Source organism: Petaurus breviceps, unplaced genomic scaffold (assembly GCF_028583685.1).
Source record: "Petaurus breviceps papuanus isolate PSGF00001 unplaced genomic scaffold, PetGlider_PUasm1.0 90919, whole genome shotgun sequence".
NCBI classification, from domain to species: Eukaryota; Metazoa; Chordata; class Mammalia; order Diprotodontia; family Petauridae; genus Petaurus; species Petaurus breviceps.
The window spans coordinates 42,691,792-42,709,233 of NW_027187378.1; the positions used below are offsets into that span (position 1 = coordinate 42,691,792).

At 38.4% G+C, this 17,442-nt stretch overlaps 1 long non-coding RNA gene across 1 annotated transcript in view; it reads left to right on the forward strand.

Moving 5' to 3' along the window:
* The window catches only part of LOC138151842 (uncharacterized), a 43,704-nt gene that overhangs the window by 23,177 nt on the left and 3,085 nt on the right, over positions 1–17,442 (forward strand). Inside the window, exons 2-3 of the long non-coding RNA XR_011165937.1 lie at positions 12,066–12,129; positions 12,249–12,341. This is a non-coding gene — a long non-coding RNA (uncharacterized lncRNA). The remainder of the gene's footprint in view (positions 1–12,065; positions 12,130–12,248; positions 12,342–17,442) is intronic.

Here is a 17,442-nt window from a genome sequence, read left to right on the forward strand (position 1 = left end):
TCTAAGAGTATTAATTGAATAAAAGGCATTGACCTTTATCTATAAAAGGAGTTTCCTTGCTGAGAATTCCCTATATTAATTAAGTCATAGGTCCAGTCCATATCTCTGGTTCTTAGTTTTCTCTTCCTAGCAATAGAGGATTAAACTTCAATTCCTCCTGTTCACTGACCAGTGTATTTCTCTCATCCTTCTACTGGTCATGTGAAACTTGTGATTCAAACATCAGAGGCTCTTTCCCTGTGACCCAAATGTGACAGTGAGACATTTAGGATATTTTTTTGGTGGGGGTGGGTGGGAGCTAGGAAGGTTAGCCTGCTGTTTGGGAAACTTCCTGTCTAAACATAGGACATAAACATAGTTTCTAGACAATGGGACCATTGTGTAGAGTGCAGATTCCTGCTTGGGCAGGTCTTCAGGTAATCTGATTTGGGAGGTATAAAATAACCAGGCACAAGTAAGACACTCTGAGGCCAAGAGAAACCTGTAATAGAAAGACATTTTCAAGTCTACAGATTCAGAAACTTGCTCTACTGGAGCATAGCTGGGTTCTGCTTTCCAAACTGATTTAAGGTTGTTGATGTTGATGTGTTCTTAAATAGTTCATTTCTGCTTTCAGCAATCTCAATAACAGCCAACACAGCCTTTCCAATGCCACTTTCCCTGGCTCTGGAGTTAGAAGTTGTTAGTTGTTATTGTTGTTCAGTCATGTCTGGTACTTTGTGACCCCATTTGGATTTTTCTTGGCAAAGATACTGGAGTGGTTTGCCATCTCCTTCTCTAGCTCATGTTACAGATGAGGAAACTGAGATAAACAGGATTAAGTGACTTGCCCAAAGTCACATGGCTAGGAAATATCTTAAGTCAGATTTTAACTCAAGAAGATGAGTCTTTTTGACTCTTAGGCCCAGAACTCTATCCACTGCACTACTTGGCTGTCCAAGGATACCTTTAGAAGCCAGCTTTTCAGATGCTTTAGTACAAGTTCTCTCAATGGAGTTCTTTGTACTTCGTACCTCTGTGTTTTGTACCTTTCCTTCGTCTAAAACACTTGTCCTAGTGTCTTAAGGTACTTCCTTTCCTTTTCCACAAGCTACTGAGGAAGCTATATTTGCTCACATCATTACATTTTTTTCTCCTAAAATTTCCTTTTGTTCCCCCCGCCACATACTCCCATAGCATAGTTCCCCTTTTCTCCCCAGTCTGCTCTGGACTAAGAGAGACAATTTGGAAGAGGTTAAAGAATTGGATGCTTATGCCTTCTACTTGTACCTAAACCTTCCAACCAGGCTTTCTTAAGCTGGAGTCCATGAACTTGTGTGTTTTTTACTTTAATTTGGATAACTGTATTTCAGTATAGTTGATTTCTTATGTGATTCTGTATATTTCATGCATTGAAAAACATTATTCAGAGAAGGGATCCTTATGTTTTACCAGACAGTCAAAGGGAATCAGACACAAAAATGGTTAAGAACCCTTTCTCCCATTCATATTTCTTCCATACTTCGTTAATGTATTCACTATTAATAACTGAGTAGCTAGGTGGAGCAGTGTTCCAGGCCTGGAGTCAGGATGACTCATCTTCCTGAGTTCAAATCTGGCCTGAGACACTTATTAGCTGTGTTACCCTAATCAAGTCACTTAACCCTGTTCGCCTCAGTTTCCTCATCTGCTAAATGAATTGGAGAAGGAAATGGCAAACCATTTCAGTATCTTTCCCAAGAAAACCCCAAATGGAATCATGAAGAGTCAGACACAACTGAAATAACTGGACAACAGTGACAACAATAGATTGTCAATGGTACCACCATTCTTACAGTGTAAGGTTTACAGCACAGATGTTGTGCTCAACTCTTCACTCTCCCCCATCCTGCCCCCACCCCAAATCCAATCTATTGCCAAGACCTGTTTATTTTCCTTTTGTGACATCTGTCCAATGTGTTCCCTTCTCTCCTCTGATACTGCTGCCACTCTAGCATAGGCCATCATTTCCTTATGCTAGGACTGCTACAGTAGCCTGGGGGTTGGTCTGCTGGCCACCAGTCTTTGCCTACTACAATCCAAAGTGCAGGTCTGATCATGGCACCCCCTACTCAGTAAATCCCAGGGGTTCCCTATCAGGGAAAGGGATCAAATATAAAATATCTAGGATCAAATATAAAATTCTGTTAGATGTTCAAAGTCTTTCATAACCTAACTCCCACCTACTTTCCAATGTTCTTATGATTTACTTCCTGCCCTGTACTCTTCAGTCTGGTGACAGTGGCCTCCTGGCTGCTGCTTGAACAAGACACTCCCTCTCTGACTGTCTCTCATTCCTGGAATGCTCTCCCTCCTCATCACCACCTCCCACTTTCCTTGGCTTCCTGCAAATCCCAGCTAAAACCCCACTTTCTACAGGAAGTTTTTTCTGACTCCCCCTCTAATTCTTGTGCCTTCCCTCTGTTAATTGTTTGCTGTTTATTCTATAGATAGTTTGCTTAAGTGTAATCATTTGCATTTTGTCTCTCCCATTAGATTGTGAGTGCCTCAAGTAAGGGAACTGTCTTTGCCTGTCTTTGTATCTGTGCACAGTTCCTGGCACACAGTGAACACTTAATAAATGTTTATTAACTGACAAACTTCTTGTTATAAACAGTCAAGCTCTATATATCACAAACTGTATGAATAGTGGGCATTGGTAGTTAGGTGGTGAAATGGGTAGAGTGCTGGACCTGGAGTCAGGAAGTCCCAAATTTGAATCTGCCTCAGCCATTTACTACTGTATGACCCTGAACAAGTCACTTACCCTCTGTCTGCCTCAGTTTTCTCATCTATAAAATGTAGAAAATAATAACACCTACCTCTCAGAGTTGTTATGAGAGCAAACTAAGATGTTTGCAAACTTTTGTAAATCTTAAAGCACTATACAAATGCTAGTTCATTATTGTTATAATTACTACTAAATAGGCTAGAACTTTCAAATGCACATATGTTTCTGGTAATGCTATGTAGCTACAGATCTTGGGTCACAATCTCTGGAGAATAAATACTTCAGGTAACCCAAAGGACAATGGAAAAATACAGTAGACCACCACATATCCCCAAAGATAAATCTTGTGAGAAAATGGCATAAAAGACATCATCAAGAATGTGTCATTGGAAAAAAAGATGAAGGCACATCATTGTGTAGTGAGAGTGAGGTATAGATGATGGCCAGCCCCCATATACTAGTATTCACTGTGTATTAATAGAGCCAAAAAGACGTGCTATGGAGAATTTAGGAGAAAACATAGAGACAAACTACACCAGAAAACATGGATGATTGTCTTTTTTCACTTGCAAAGTGATAGCCCATGATAAGAATCCAGATTCAATGGAGTGTGCCCATGTCACATGCATCCTAATAAAATATGCTTCTACTTGGAAGGGGGCAACTTCTTTTTTTTTTTGGAGGGAGGAAGGCAGGTCAGTTGGGGTTAAGTGACTTGCCCGAGGTCACATGGCTAGTAAGTGTTAAGTGTCTGAGGCTGGATCTGAACTCAGGTCCTCCTGACTCCAGGGCCGGTGCTGTATTCACTGTGCCACCTAGCTGCCCCCAGGGGGACAACTTCTAAGGGAACTTAAATGACTGTATTTTATTCCAATCGTATTTCAATTGCTTAATATTCTTGGGAAGTCCACCCCCCCTTTTTTAATGGAATTACTTTCAGAGTCTGTAGCTTTTATTTGAAAATAGAGGTATTCCTGCAGTAGAGACCATTTTAGCCTGACTGGAGTGAAAGCTACGAATCAGTGGGTGTCAGCAACTGGGCTAAGTCTGTAGCTGTAGCTTCTGAGACATTCATGGGAAGTAAGATTTCAAGCTGCCACATGGCTAGATAGAACTTTATATGCAACCTATACTTGGGCTATTACTTCATCATCTAATCCTAGACTTTATTTTGAAACTCACTGGCCACTTACTAGATGTGTCACTTTGGGCAAGTCACTTATAAGCTGTCTGAGCCTCTCTGTTTTCCTTTGAAAAATGAGAGAATTAGCTAGCTGGGCATTCTGGTATGTGCATGGGATCTCTCCTACTGGAGAAGCCGAGGCTATCAGATCTCTTGAGCTTAGGAGTTCTTTTTTTTTAATAATATTTTATTCCCCCCTACAATTACATGTAAAACAATTTTTAGTCTTTTTTTTTTTTGAGTTCCAAATTCCATCCCTCCTTACCCTCACCTCTTTCTGAGACAGTAAGCAATCTGATACAGGTTATATGTGTGCAATCATTTGAAACATTTCCATATTTGCCATTTTGTGCAAGAAGACTTAAACAAAAGAAAAGGAAGGAAGGAAGGAAGGAAGGAAGGAAGGAAGGAAGGAAGGAAGGAAGGAAGGAAGGAAGGAAGGAAGGAAGGAAAATAATATGCTTTAGTCTGTAGTTACACTGCATCAGTTCTTTCTTTGTAGGTGGATAGCATTTTTCATCACGAATCCTTTGAGATTGTCTTGGATCGATGTACAGATGAGACTAGCTAAATCATTCAAAGTTTTTCATCATACAATATTGCTGTTACTGTGTACTATGTTCTCCTGGTTCTGTTTACTTCACTTTGCATCAGTTCATATAAGTTTTTTCCAGGTTTTTCTGAAATCATCCTGCTTGTCATTTCTTATAGCACAGTAACATTCCATTACAATCATATGCCACAGCTTGTTCAGTTATTCTGCAATTGATGGACTCTCCTCAATGTCCTATTCTTAGCCACCACAAAAAGAGCTACTATAAGTATTTTTGAACAAATAGGTACCCTCCTTCCACTTTTAAAAATCATTTTGTGATACAGATCAACTGGTGTATACAGTTTAATAGCCCTTTGGGCATAGTTCCAAAAGAGCTCAGGAGTTCTTAGTTACAGCAGGACTAAGCTGAAAGGTTGTCTACTCTAAATCTGGCACTGATGTGGGGACTCCCAGAGAACGGGTTGCTGATAGGTTACTTGAGGAGGGGTGAACATGTCGAGGTTAGAAAATGGGGCAGGTCAAAGCTTCTGTCCTGATCACAATGGGACTCAGTGAATAGCCTCTGTACCTCAAGTCTGTGACAGAGACCTGGTTTTTAAAAACAAACCAAAAAAGAGAAGACTAGACTAGATGCTTTCTAAGGTTCCTAACAGCTTGAATTTTAAATACAAATATATGATCCTATGGAAGTTCTTAGGATTGTCAATTTCTTTTCTGAATAGCAAAACTTCGATGTGTACCCTGAGGCAGATGTTTTAAACATCCAGTGACAGATTCTGGTGAAATTGATATAATTTTATAAGAGATAACTATGAAGTAAATGAGAGTGATATTAAACAACATACCAGAACAGCTAACATTGTTTTTTACTAGAATATATTTATTCAAATAATGTCCTTCTGAATAGTCTCCTTAGAAATCTACAGTTTTTTCAGTAATGTTCTACCATTCCTTAGAATATGTTAAGAACTTCATAGGAAAACAGATCATTGAATGGCTCTGAAGGTAATTCCAATGCACCTAGGTCAAAATGGCACTTTTGTCCTTTGGTTCCAGAGAGGGGCAGGGGGTGAGAAGAGAGAGGAGAAGGGAAGGGAGGGCAGAGAGAATAGATAAGAGAAATGAGGCACCTAGAGGTTCTGATATGCTTAGCATCTCACAGGAAGTTTGTGTCTGACATGAGATCAGAAACCATACTCTTACAATTAATAAATGGATTGCTTACCAACTCTAGTTTCCTTTCTTAAGTAACTGTATAGAGGAGTAACAATTTGCCTGTATACTCTGGATATCCATTTTCTTTCTTCCTATCAGATACCACATCATCATCAATTTTTTTGGGGGGGGAGCGGGGTGGTTTTTGCAGTGGTGATGAAGTGGATCAGGGAATTGGGGAACAGAGGGTAAGAGATTTACTCTGTCCCCTTCATCTTCCTGGATGTTATCTGAAGGATCTGGACCTGAGTCTTAAACTTTAATGAAAGATGTCAGCTTCCCAGGATAACAATCCCTCTTCAGAATTAGTCTAAAGGATCCTTGCGGTTGGCCCCAGAGCTTTCTTCAATGTAAATTGAATGTAAACCCATTGAGGGTAACCCTTCACTTAAGGGTTCTAGCTAAAACTCAGGTGAGCAAGGGAGATGGGGGCAGCAGAGACTTTGTAGGATATAGAAGACATGAGCAAAGGTGAGCAGCAGAGGCATTTTGGGCTATCCAGGTATAGTCACAAATACACACACACACACACAGATACATACACTATGTCCTCTTGACCTTAGTCCTTGAGCCTGCCTGGCTCCCTGAGTTCAGAGATCTGTCCTAAGCAAATTCCTAATGAACGTTCTCCTACCATTGCCCCATAATGGGAGGCCTGATCGAACATCTGCCTACCTGCCCTTCATAACCCAATCTTGCACATGCTCCAGTCCATGAAAATTCGTTTTCTAGATTTTATTCACAAGGGAAAAGATAACTTTCAAATTCAGAAATATTACAATAATATAAATAATTGGAAATTTGCAGAAAAAAAATTTTTATGATAGATCCATAGAACCATGGAGTTGAAAGGGAGCTGAGATAGATCTAATTCAACATATACTTAAATAGATCCTCCTCTATATCATCCACAGCAAGTGGTCTTCCAGTATCCATTTAAGAACCTCAATGAGGGGGGTGGAGCCAAGATGGTAGAGTACAAGGAGGGACTTGCTTGAATTCTCCCCAAGCCCCTCCAAATACCTGTAAAAAATTACTCTAAACAAATTCTAGAGCAGCAGAACCCACAAAATGACAGAGCAAAACAAATTTCCAGCCCAAGACAATCTGGAAGATAAACAGGAAGGGTCTGTTGCAGCAGTTTCAGAGAGGAACACAGTTTAGTATGCACTGGCCGGCCCTCACAAACCTGGAGCAGATGTCAAGGGACTGAATCTGTGGCAGCTGTGGCTGTTTTCAGACTTCTCAACCCACAAACACCAAAGACAACTTAGAAGGTCAGTAGAAAATGCCTATAAGACTTGGGTGAGAAAGAAGGGCAGTTAGGCCCCAGCCACAGGGCGGAGAGAGGAGCGGGGTCTGGCCCTACCCCCAGCACAACAGCAGCACCTGCTTCCAGAGCTCTTGGCCCACAGACAGTGGGGGGATCAAGCTGCTGATCACAGGGGGATTGCAGGGATCTCTTTGCTGGCACTGAGGCAGGATTCTCTTGGCTTGCCCATGTTTGGGTCTGGATCATAGGCCTGGGTGGCATTCCTGGGTGAGAAGGAGCGCTGGTGTGGTAGAGCTTGTGGTGACAGTGAAGAGGGAATCCTCCTTACAGTTCCAAGGCAGAAAAGAGTGCTTGTGACCACTCACAGACCAGAGCACAGCCCAAGAGAGGAGTAAATACCTCTCCCTTGATTATACCACCTTGAAGAACTGAAAATTTACAGGTCCCTTGAAGTATCTCTGAAAACAGCTGCACAAACCCCCTGAAACTTAGGACAGTACACCCTCTACACTGGAAGCAGATCCCTACTGAACAAAAAAACTAAATAGTAGAGTAATTGACTGAGAAAAAGACCAAAGAGTGAGAAAAAAACTCAGACTATATAGTCTTACTTTGGTGACAAAGATCAAAACATACAAACAGGGGAAGACAACAAAGTCAAAGCTCCTATATCTAAGGCCTCCAAGAAAAATATGAATTAGTTGCAGGCCATGGAAGAGCTCAAAAAGGATTTTGAAAATCAAGTAAGATAAGTAGAGGGAAAGTTGGGAAGAGAAATCAGAGTGATGTGAGAAAATCATGAAAATTGAGTCAACAGTTTACTAAAGGAGACCCAAAAATATACTGAAGAAAATAACACCTTAAAAATAGATTAACCCAAATGGCAAAAGAAGTACAAAAAGCCAATTAGGAGAATGCCTTAAAAAGCAGAATTGGCCAAATGAAAAAGGAGGCCCAAAAGCTCACTGAAGAAAATAATTCCTTATAAATTAGGATGGAGAGGAAACTAGGTGGTTCAGTGAATAGAGCACTGGCCCTGGAGTCAGGAGGACTTGAGTTCAAATTTGGCCTCAGACACTCAACACAAAACTAGCTGTGTGATCTTGGGCAAGTCACTTAACTCCAATTGCCCTACCTTACCCCCTCCAAAAAAGATTAGGATGGAACAAATAGAAGCTAATAATTCTATAAGAAATCAATAAATTATAAAACAAAACCAGAAGAATGAAAAAAAAATTAGAAAACAACGTGAAAGATCTCACTGGAAAAATCACTGACCTGGAAAATAAATCCAGGGGAGATAATTTAAAAATTATTGGACTACCTGAAAGCCACAATCAAAATAGGAGTCTAGACATCATTTTTCAAGAAATTATCAAAGAAAACTGCCCTGATGTTCTGAAACCAGAGGGTAAAATAGATATTGAGGGAGTCCACAGATCACCTTCTGAAAGATATCCCAAAAGGAAAACTACTGGGAATATTACAGCCAAAATCCAGAGTTCTTAGGTCAAGGAAAAAATATTGCAAGCAGTCAGAAAGAAACAGTTCAAGTATTGTAGAAACACAATTGGGTAATACAAGATCTAGTAGCTTCTACATTAAGGGTTTGGAATATGATATTCCAGAGGTCAAAGGAGCTAGGATTAAAACCAAGAATCACCTACCCTGCAAAACTGAGTATAATGTTTCAGGGAAAAAATGAACATTCAATGAAATAGGGGATTTTCAAGTATTCGTGATGAAAAGAACAGAGCTGAATAGAAAATTTGACTTTCATATACAAGACTCTAAAGAAACATGAAAAGGTAAACAGGAAAGGCAAATTATAAGGGACTTATTAAAGTTTAAGTGTTTACATCTTACATGGAAAGATGATATTTGTAACTCATGAGACATTTCTTAGTATTAGGGTAGTTAGAAGGAAAAAAATGTATGTGTGTGTTTATATATGTATATCTATATTAAATATATATATAATATATACTTTTATATATATATATATATATATATATACACACACATACAGAGGACACAGAGTGAGTTGAATATAAAGGAATTCTATCTAAAAAATAAAATTAAGGGGTGAGAGAGGAATATACTGGGAGAGGGAGAAAGGGAGAGGTAGAACAGGGTAAATTATCTAACTTAAAAGAGGCAAGAAAAAGCTTTTACAGTAGATGTGAAGGGGGGAAGATGAAAGGGAATGAGTAAACATTACTCTCATTGGATTTGGCTTAAGGAGGGAATAACATATACATTCAGTTGGGTATGGAAATCAATCTTGCCTTACAGGAAAGTAGGGGAAAAGGAGATAAGGGAGTGGGGATGATAGAAGGGAGGGCAGATTGAGGGAGAGGTAATCAGAAGCAAACACTTTTGAGGAAAGACAGGGTCAAAAGAGAGAAGAGAATAAGTGGAGGGGGTGGAATAAAATATAGAGAAATATAGTTAGTCTTTCACAACATGGCTATTATGGAAGTTTTTGCATGACTACACATGTATAACCAATATCGAATTGCTTATCTTCTCAGTGAGGGGGGTCCAGAGGAAGGAAGGGAGAGGATTTGGAGCTCAAAATTTTAAAAGGAATGTTAATATTTTTACATGCAGCAAAGAGATAAGATATACAGGCAGTGGGGTATAGAAATCTATCTTGTTCTACAGGAAAATAAAAAGGGAAGTAAATAAGAGAAGGGGAGAGGTGTGATAGAAGGGAGGGCAGACTGGGTCAAGAAGTAATCATAATGAACAGTCTTGAGATGGAGAGAAAATTTGGAACTCAAAATCTTGTGGAAGTGAATGTTGAAAACTAAAAATAAATTAATTAAATTTAAATTTAAAAAGAAAAAGAAAAAAAAAGAGCCTCAAGTGAGGGAGGGGGGAGCCATAACATCTTAAAGAATCCCATTAAAATTTTATACTGTTCTAATTGTTTGAAATATTTTTTTCCCTTTATATTAAACCTAAATCTGGCTCTTTGCAATTTCCTGCATTTCTCCTAGCTCTGCATCGTAGAACCAAGTACAACATATTGTGTCTCTTCTCTACTTTCTAGCTCTTTGTATATTTGAAGATAACTATCATATTCCCCATTATTCTTCTTTTCTTGAACATAAACAATCCTTGTGTCCATACTAATCATTGTATGGCATAGTATCTTTCCCTCACCATTTTGGTCTTCCCCTTTGTACATGCTTCAATTTGTCAATGTCCTTCCTCAAATGCATTGCCAAGTACTAACCATGGTCATCTGGTTGTGGTCCGATTAGTGCAGTGACCCTAACTGACTGATTTTTAACTTTTAAGCTATTCTATTTATCTGTACATCCTCAGGCCTACCTTGACCCCATCATTCTCTTAAAGCTGGGTACCTACAGCTATTTTGTCTTGACAAACAATAATGGTGTCTTCCACATCAGACTACTCACAGCAATTTCACCCCTCTTGGGTACAGTCAACATCAGCTTCTTTCATCTGTTCTACAATACCACACCTACTCTGCCAATCAGGAAAACTCAAAAGAGTGTTGTGAGCCTTTAAGAATTCTCTTCACACTCCTATGTATCTGATTAGCTAACTAAATATTTCCTCCACCTCTACCCCAAAGAGGGAAGGAGATAAATAGAAAAATCTCTTACAATTAACCTTTTTTTCCATTAGAAAACAAAATGGCTTTAACTAATACATAATTCACAAAACAATCCCTTTCCTTAGGTACTAAACCAAAAATTCTTACCTTTGGAAGCAGAAAATTCATAGCATCTTCCAGAGGGAAAGCGGTTAATTTCATATGTTTCAGTTACTGCTTTGCTTGATTTGTAGGCCAGATCAGTGGTGATCAAAGATCCTTTTCACACTGTACTTGTTTTGAATAGATCTATGGAAGCAATTAAACTCCCCCTATCTCCCTCAACCCTTGAAGAAGCTAGGTTTAGACATTAATAATTAGCAATGATCAGTATCCTTAGCCCAAGTATTGGGAACATTGACTTGTCTCAGTACAGAGTAAATAGAATTATGATATTATGCTTGTTTAGCGTAGGAGTTAGAAGTGTGTATATTTGTGTGTATATGTATATGTGTGTGTGTATGTCTGGGTCTATGTATATGTCTGCATACAAAAACATATATGTACATATACACACATATATATTTACATGATGTAGTATGAAAAAGGAAAAATAGTACAATTAGTGCAATTATCACCTCTCTTGTTTTGGACATTATGATTCCATTAATTTAGCTTTAAATCACATTGACTTTTTTGGCTTCCATGTCACACAATTGGCTCATAAAACTTATGGCCAATGCCTATTTATTCTGCCCTAAAAATCAGAAGGGAAACCCTAGAGTTTGTCCATCAACTTTTTATTCTTTTATTATAGTCAGTTGTATTTATGTGGAGTAATGAGGATGGCGAGAGAGAAGAAACCTCTAAACACAATGACGTGTACAGCATGGAATACATTGATGTACCTTGATTTTAATTTGCTGGTCTTAAACTTTATCCAGTGGATATGTCTCACTTTCTCTAAGAGCCTTGAAAAGACAAAGTTATCCTAGAAATGGAGCAAAAGACTTTTTTTCTACAGGATTCAGAGAATAATTGGAAAATGGAATTGGATTTTAGCTAAACTACTTAAGAAAGAAAATACATTGTTTTACTTCCACAAAGATAATACAAATTAAGAGGTGGTGTTGGGCAAAAGAAATGGAGCAAACTCATTCTATCACCTTGATGACAGGGTGAGGTTGGTGATAGGGAAGGATAGGCTGGCTGTATATTTATAATGGTAATAATACCATGTGGAATATTTACGTGAAAGAAATAGTATACTAGAGCATAATGGAAGGAGCATTGAATTTTGAATTTAAAAACTTGGTTTGAGTCCTACTTCTGACGTTTAATACCTAGTTGTGTTACTATAAACAAATCCCTTAATTTCTGAGAAGTGTTCAGGATATTCTAAGTGGGTACTGGAGGTGAAGGAATGAATGGTTCTGTGTTAGAGAAAGTAATAAACTTATTACTGTCCCAAGTTATTTACGTTTGGCTATGATTAGAACTTATCTCCTTTTCTAACAGGCTGTATGTATGAAGGTGGTCAAATGGAAGAATGTATGATGAATAAGAAATGGAATTTCAAGGTGTAAGTAAATGCTTTTTTTGATTACATGATAAGACTATGAATACAATGAGAAAAGTTCTGGATTTAGGACACCTTGGCTCTGGTTTTGACTTTGTTGTTGTTATTCCAATGTTTTTCAGGCACATTTGGGGCTTTCTAGGCAAAGATACTAGAGTGGTTTGGCATTTCCTTCTCTAGCTCATTTTACAGATGAGGAAACTGAGGCAAACATGGTAAGTTGACTTGCCCAGGGTAACACAGCTAATAAATGTTTGAGGCCAGATTTGAACTCAGGAAGATGAGTTTTCCTAACTCCAGTCCTGATGCTCCTATTTTGCCTCCTAATTGACTCTAGTAGTAGGTATATGACCTTGAGGAAGTCATAACTTCTCAAGGAGTCATTTTTTCACCCATAAATGGAGAAGGGATTGGACAAAATCATAGCTAATGTCTTTTCCAGCTTGAATATTCACTGATGTCAAGTGATAGGAAGAGATTTGCTCCTGTCCAGATCAGTCCTGTAGGGAGACAATCCAAGTAAAATCATGGCCTCTCTCAAGGAAAAAATAGAAAAGATTAAAAGTAGTGAAGATTTAATAGTACACGGGGTATTGAAACTTTGCTTCCTGTATCTCTTCTTAGTTTTTTTGCCCAAGGTCAAGCATGAGGGCAGGCTATAAAATGGGAATTGTAGACTCAATATACCATCAGATCCATCCCTAAAAATGTACAGATTTAGCTACTCATGCTACAACTATGCTGCCCTGGCCCACTCAACCCCCCGCCTGCTACCCAACTCTGCTCTCAACATTTTCTTTTAATTTAAATCAGTTAAAATGAAGTTCAAGGGTAGTTTTGAAGGCATTTGCAAAATGCAAGGGAGTGGATCTCTCTCCATTGCTTTAGTGATGAAACAAGATTATAGGTTGAATGTATGTCCATAATGAAAATACATTCAAGTTTGCATTATTTGAAACTATAGTTATTTAAATGGACTATTGGTTCTGGTCCAATGGAAAAATGCAATGAAAATTTGAATAATGCGACCATTTCACAGGATGCACTGTTAGGACACATCAGAATCCACCTGCCACACTTAGCCTGTGTAAGAAGCAACACAGGGTGGTGGAAAGAACACTTAATTTGGAATCAGAATTCTTGGCCTTTCCATTAATTAGCTATGTGATAACAGACAGCTGACCCTCAGTTTCTTCATGTGTAGAAGGAGTGCATCATATGAGATGACCTCTCAGATTCTCTCCATTTTTGCCATTCTAGAATTCTGACTTGCTCACTGGGTGCCTGTTGGCAAATCATTCACCTTTCTGAGCCTTAGTTTCCTAAGTTTCTTAGTTTCTTCTAAGTTCCTTAAGTTTCCTAAAATGGTGATAATAATCCTTTCACTCTCTCCTCATAACTGTGGGAAGAACACTTTGTAAATTTTAAAGTGCTATTGGAATTGGAGGAATTATTATGTGCAAAGCCTAATAAAAATTTTGGAGTACTTTCATTTACATTGTCTCATTACCTTCAAGTGGTTTGTAGCACGAGTCAACAACCCTTTCTCCTAGTGGCTCCTCCGGAAAAGAGATGCTCAGCTGCTAGGACCTTGTAGCTTCATAAAAATTATGGGGATTTGCCATGAGAAGAGCTGTATTAGATTTGGGGAAATGTTCGTGTCAATTCTAATAGAATCAATGCACTTCAGTCCTATTTTAATGTCAGTTAGTCACCACCAAGTATAGCTATCCCACCAACTTGGACTTCAGAAGCATCCCTAAAGTCACTGGCTTAATGATTTCATAGTATGTTAGTGCCTTCCTACCCACCCCTCCCAAGGAAGCATTGTAAATGCTCTGAAGAGATTAAGATATTGACCATTATCATTTTCAGCTGAGTTAGTATTCCCTTCTATCTTCTTTGAGAATCACTTACAACTGAAAATGTCTTAATGGTCCAATGAGACTGAATACAACATTTATAATCGTTCTAGATAAGAGTGCTTGGGGAAGATCCATCTCTCAAAAAAACAGGCTTGGTACTTCTACAGACAGTCTTACAGACTGGGAAGAAGGTGCCCCTGCCCTAGTTCTCCCCCTCTTTCATCCTAATGTGATGAAAAATGAGAGCATTATTTCTGCCTATTTCCTCAAATGCACACTCAGGAATTATTCCAATTTCCACTCCAGTCTTTTCTCCAGTCATGCACCTATTTAGACTTTTTATTCATTCATTAACATAGGGGGAAATACAGGCCATTATGACGGTTAGCAGACATAATTTTAGACAAATACAACTTCTTATCAAATAAGCCTGCAATAAGTGTTTGATGAACAGGGCCCTTCAATAGAACTCCCCACACTAATTTAATGAGAAGTATCAAATGAATTTTTTTTATTCTGATATCTCCCCTGAGACAAATGATACTTCGCAGGCCTATTTTTAACAAATGAATTATTGACTTAAACTGGCACAATTAATCACAATATAATGGGATCAGGGGATGTTAGGGGCTCATTCATCATAGCAGATGATGAGTACCGACTCTTCCGAGAAATGAAACTCTTTAATCACTCCCAGATTAACAGCTACACGCTTTCAAATTTCAATCATAGGAAGCTGGCAGTGTGGAATGAGAAGGAGCCAGGGCAGCAGAAGCAAAGGGAAAGCAATTGAGTGGAGTATTGTGGTGACACCTAGCAATCTAACTTCTGGTCCTGGGTTATAGATGGCGGAATTGGACAAGCTAGGCATGCATTCCTTAGGCGAGCACCATGGTGTGAGAGATTCTTGGGTTCTTCCTGACTGCTACAAACCAGCTGTGTAACCTTAGACAAGATATTTAACCTCCCTGGTCCTTGACTCTCATTTGTGAAAGAGTGGGAATAATACCTGACTTTTCAGGATGTATTTAAGTCAGATAATGGATAGGAGATTGAAATCATGGTATATCATATGTGACCTCCCATTTGACACAGAACAGTGTATAAGGGGCCATTTTCATGCTCAGGTCTTGTCTTTGATTCCCTGCTCTTGTTGTGAAATTCTTTTGAGGTGGCTAAAATCATGCACAAGGATCCAAGCATGGGCTAGTTGGATGAAGGAAGCGAACAATAGAGGATGCACTAAATCCTCATTTATTAAACACATGCTATGGGCAGATGTCTGTGCTAGGTCCTATAGGAAGAACTAACAGTGTCTCATATATCTATAACACTTTTAAGGTTTACAAAGTGCTTTCTTCACAGACAAGCTATAACTCTATTATTACTTCTCTATCCATAAAGGAAGAAACTAAGGTTTAGAGAACTTATGTGACTTTCCTGTGTGACCCTGGGCAAGGCATTTAAATTCTGCTTGCTTCAGTTTTCTCAAATGTAAAATGAGAACCACAATACCACTTTCCTATGAAGGTTTTTGTGAAGCTCAAATGGAATAATATTTGTAATGTATTTAGCCCAGTGCACACACACACAGTAGGTGCTTAAAAAATGTTTTCCCTTTTCCTTCCCTTGCCAGGATAGTAGTATACATAAGCTTTTAGATTCAAATTGTGGTTCTCCTTTGACTTTCCTATAAAGCACTGCCTTAGTATATAGAAATGCATTCAGTAACCGTTAGCTAAGCATTTACTCTGAAAAGCACAATGCTAGATGCTGTATATACAAAACTGAAAGACATCACAGTTCCTACCCACAAGGAGCTTCTAATTTAATAGTGAGGTTTTGACTAATAAACAAGAACATACACTATAAGGAAGATGAGGATGGGACAAAAGAGAGGCCAAGGGAGGCACACTAAGAACTTTTTAAGAGTTGGGAATCACTTTTAACTGGAGGTGAGCAGGGGTCAGGACAAGGCCTCATAGAAGAAAGAGGAGGCACTTGAGTTGGCCATAAAGGAAGAGAAGGGTTTCAGCAGATAGGAAAAAAAAATGTATTCCAGGTTTAGAATGAGTCTACCAAAAGACATAATTTTGTATTCTGACCTAGGCTATCAGCTTCTTGAGGGCAGAGATGAATATCATCATCATCATCATCATCATCATCACTAATATTTATATAGCACTTACTATGTGCCAGGTTCTATACTAAATACTCTACACTTATTATTTCATTTGATCTTCAAAACAACCCTGGAAAATAGATGCTATTATTATCATCACCATTTTACAGATGAAAAAACTGAGGCAAATATGGGTAAAGTAACTCACTCAGGATCACACAATTATTAAATATCTGAGGTCAGATCTGAATTCAAGTCTTCCCAATACCAGGTCCAGTGCTCTATCCATTGTACCACCGACATATATGGCATATGTAATAACGTACATGAGGCAGAATACAATTAAGAATTTGATAGTAAAGAAGGTGAGTGTTATAAGATTTAAGTGAGGTATTATCAATGATAATTATGATAATAGTTAGAATTTATATAGTGCTTTGATATTCCAAAGAGCTTTACAAATATTATCTCATTTTATCTTTATGATAATACTGGGTAGGTTGCTAAACATTTTACAGATATCTCATTTGATCCTTAAAATAACTCTGGGAGAAAAGTACTATTATCCTCATTTTCCAGATGAGGAAACTGAGTCAGACAGGGGTTAAATGACTTGTCCAGGGTAATACAGTTAATATACATCTGAGGTCAGATTTGAACTATAGTATTTCTGACTCCAGATCTAAAACTATATCTACTGTGCAACCTAATTGCCAATAGGATTGGAGTTACCAAGAGAATGTATAAAGGAGAGAGGATTTGAGCTAGATTCTAATGGAAATAGGATTTGGTTAGAGGAAAAAAAGGAGTTGAATATTCCAAGGAAAATTAGTAGCTAGAGCAAAGGTTTGGAGCTGAGTTGAGACTGAGGGCTGTTTCTGAGGGCCACAATCAGTGCTGGTTCAAAAAATTTAGAACTCAGCCAGCCATGATCTGGTTGTTAGAATTATACCACAGAAGATCAATATCTTGCATGGGTTTTGAAAGGTAAAAAGTCCCCCAACTGCACATGTAGACCTCAAATATAGTGGAGAACTTAACCAATAAGATCTGCTGGAACCAGATCACCAATACAGGCCCAAACTGTTGCCTGCATATAACATCAGTCCATAGAAACTGAAGACTAACATTGTATTAGGTGTCACTAGTTAAATACAATTTCCAAGCTACATGAAACTAAGCGCTTTCAAAAAATAGAGATGTATTAGATAAAAAATGGAAGGAAAGAAAGAAAGAAAGAAAGAAAGAAAGAAAGAAAGAAAGAAAGAAAGAAAGAAAGAAAGAAAGAAAGAAAGAAAGAAAGAAAGAAAGAAAGAAAGAAAGAAAGAA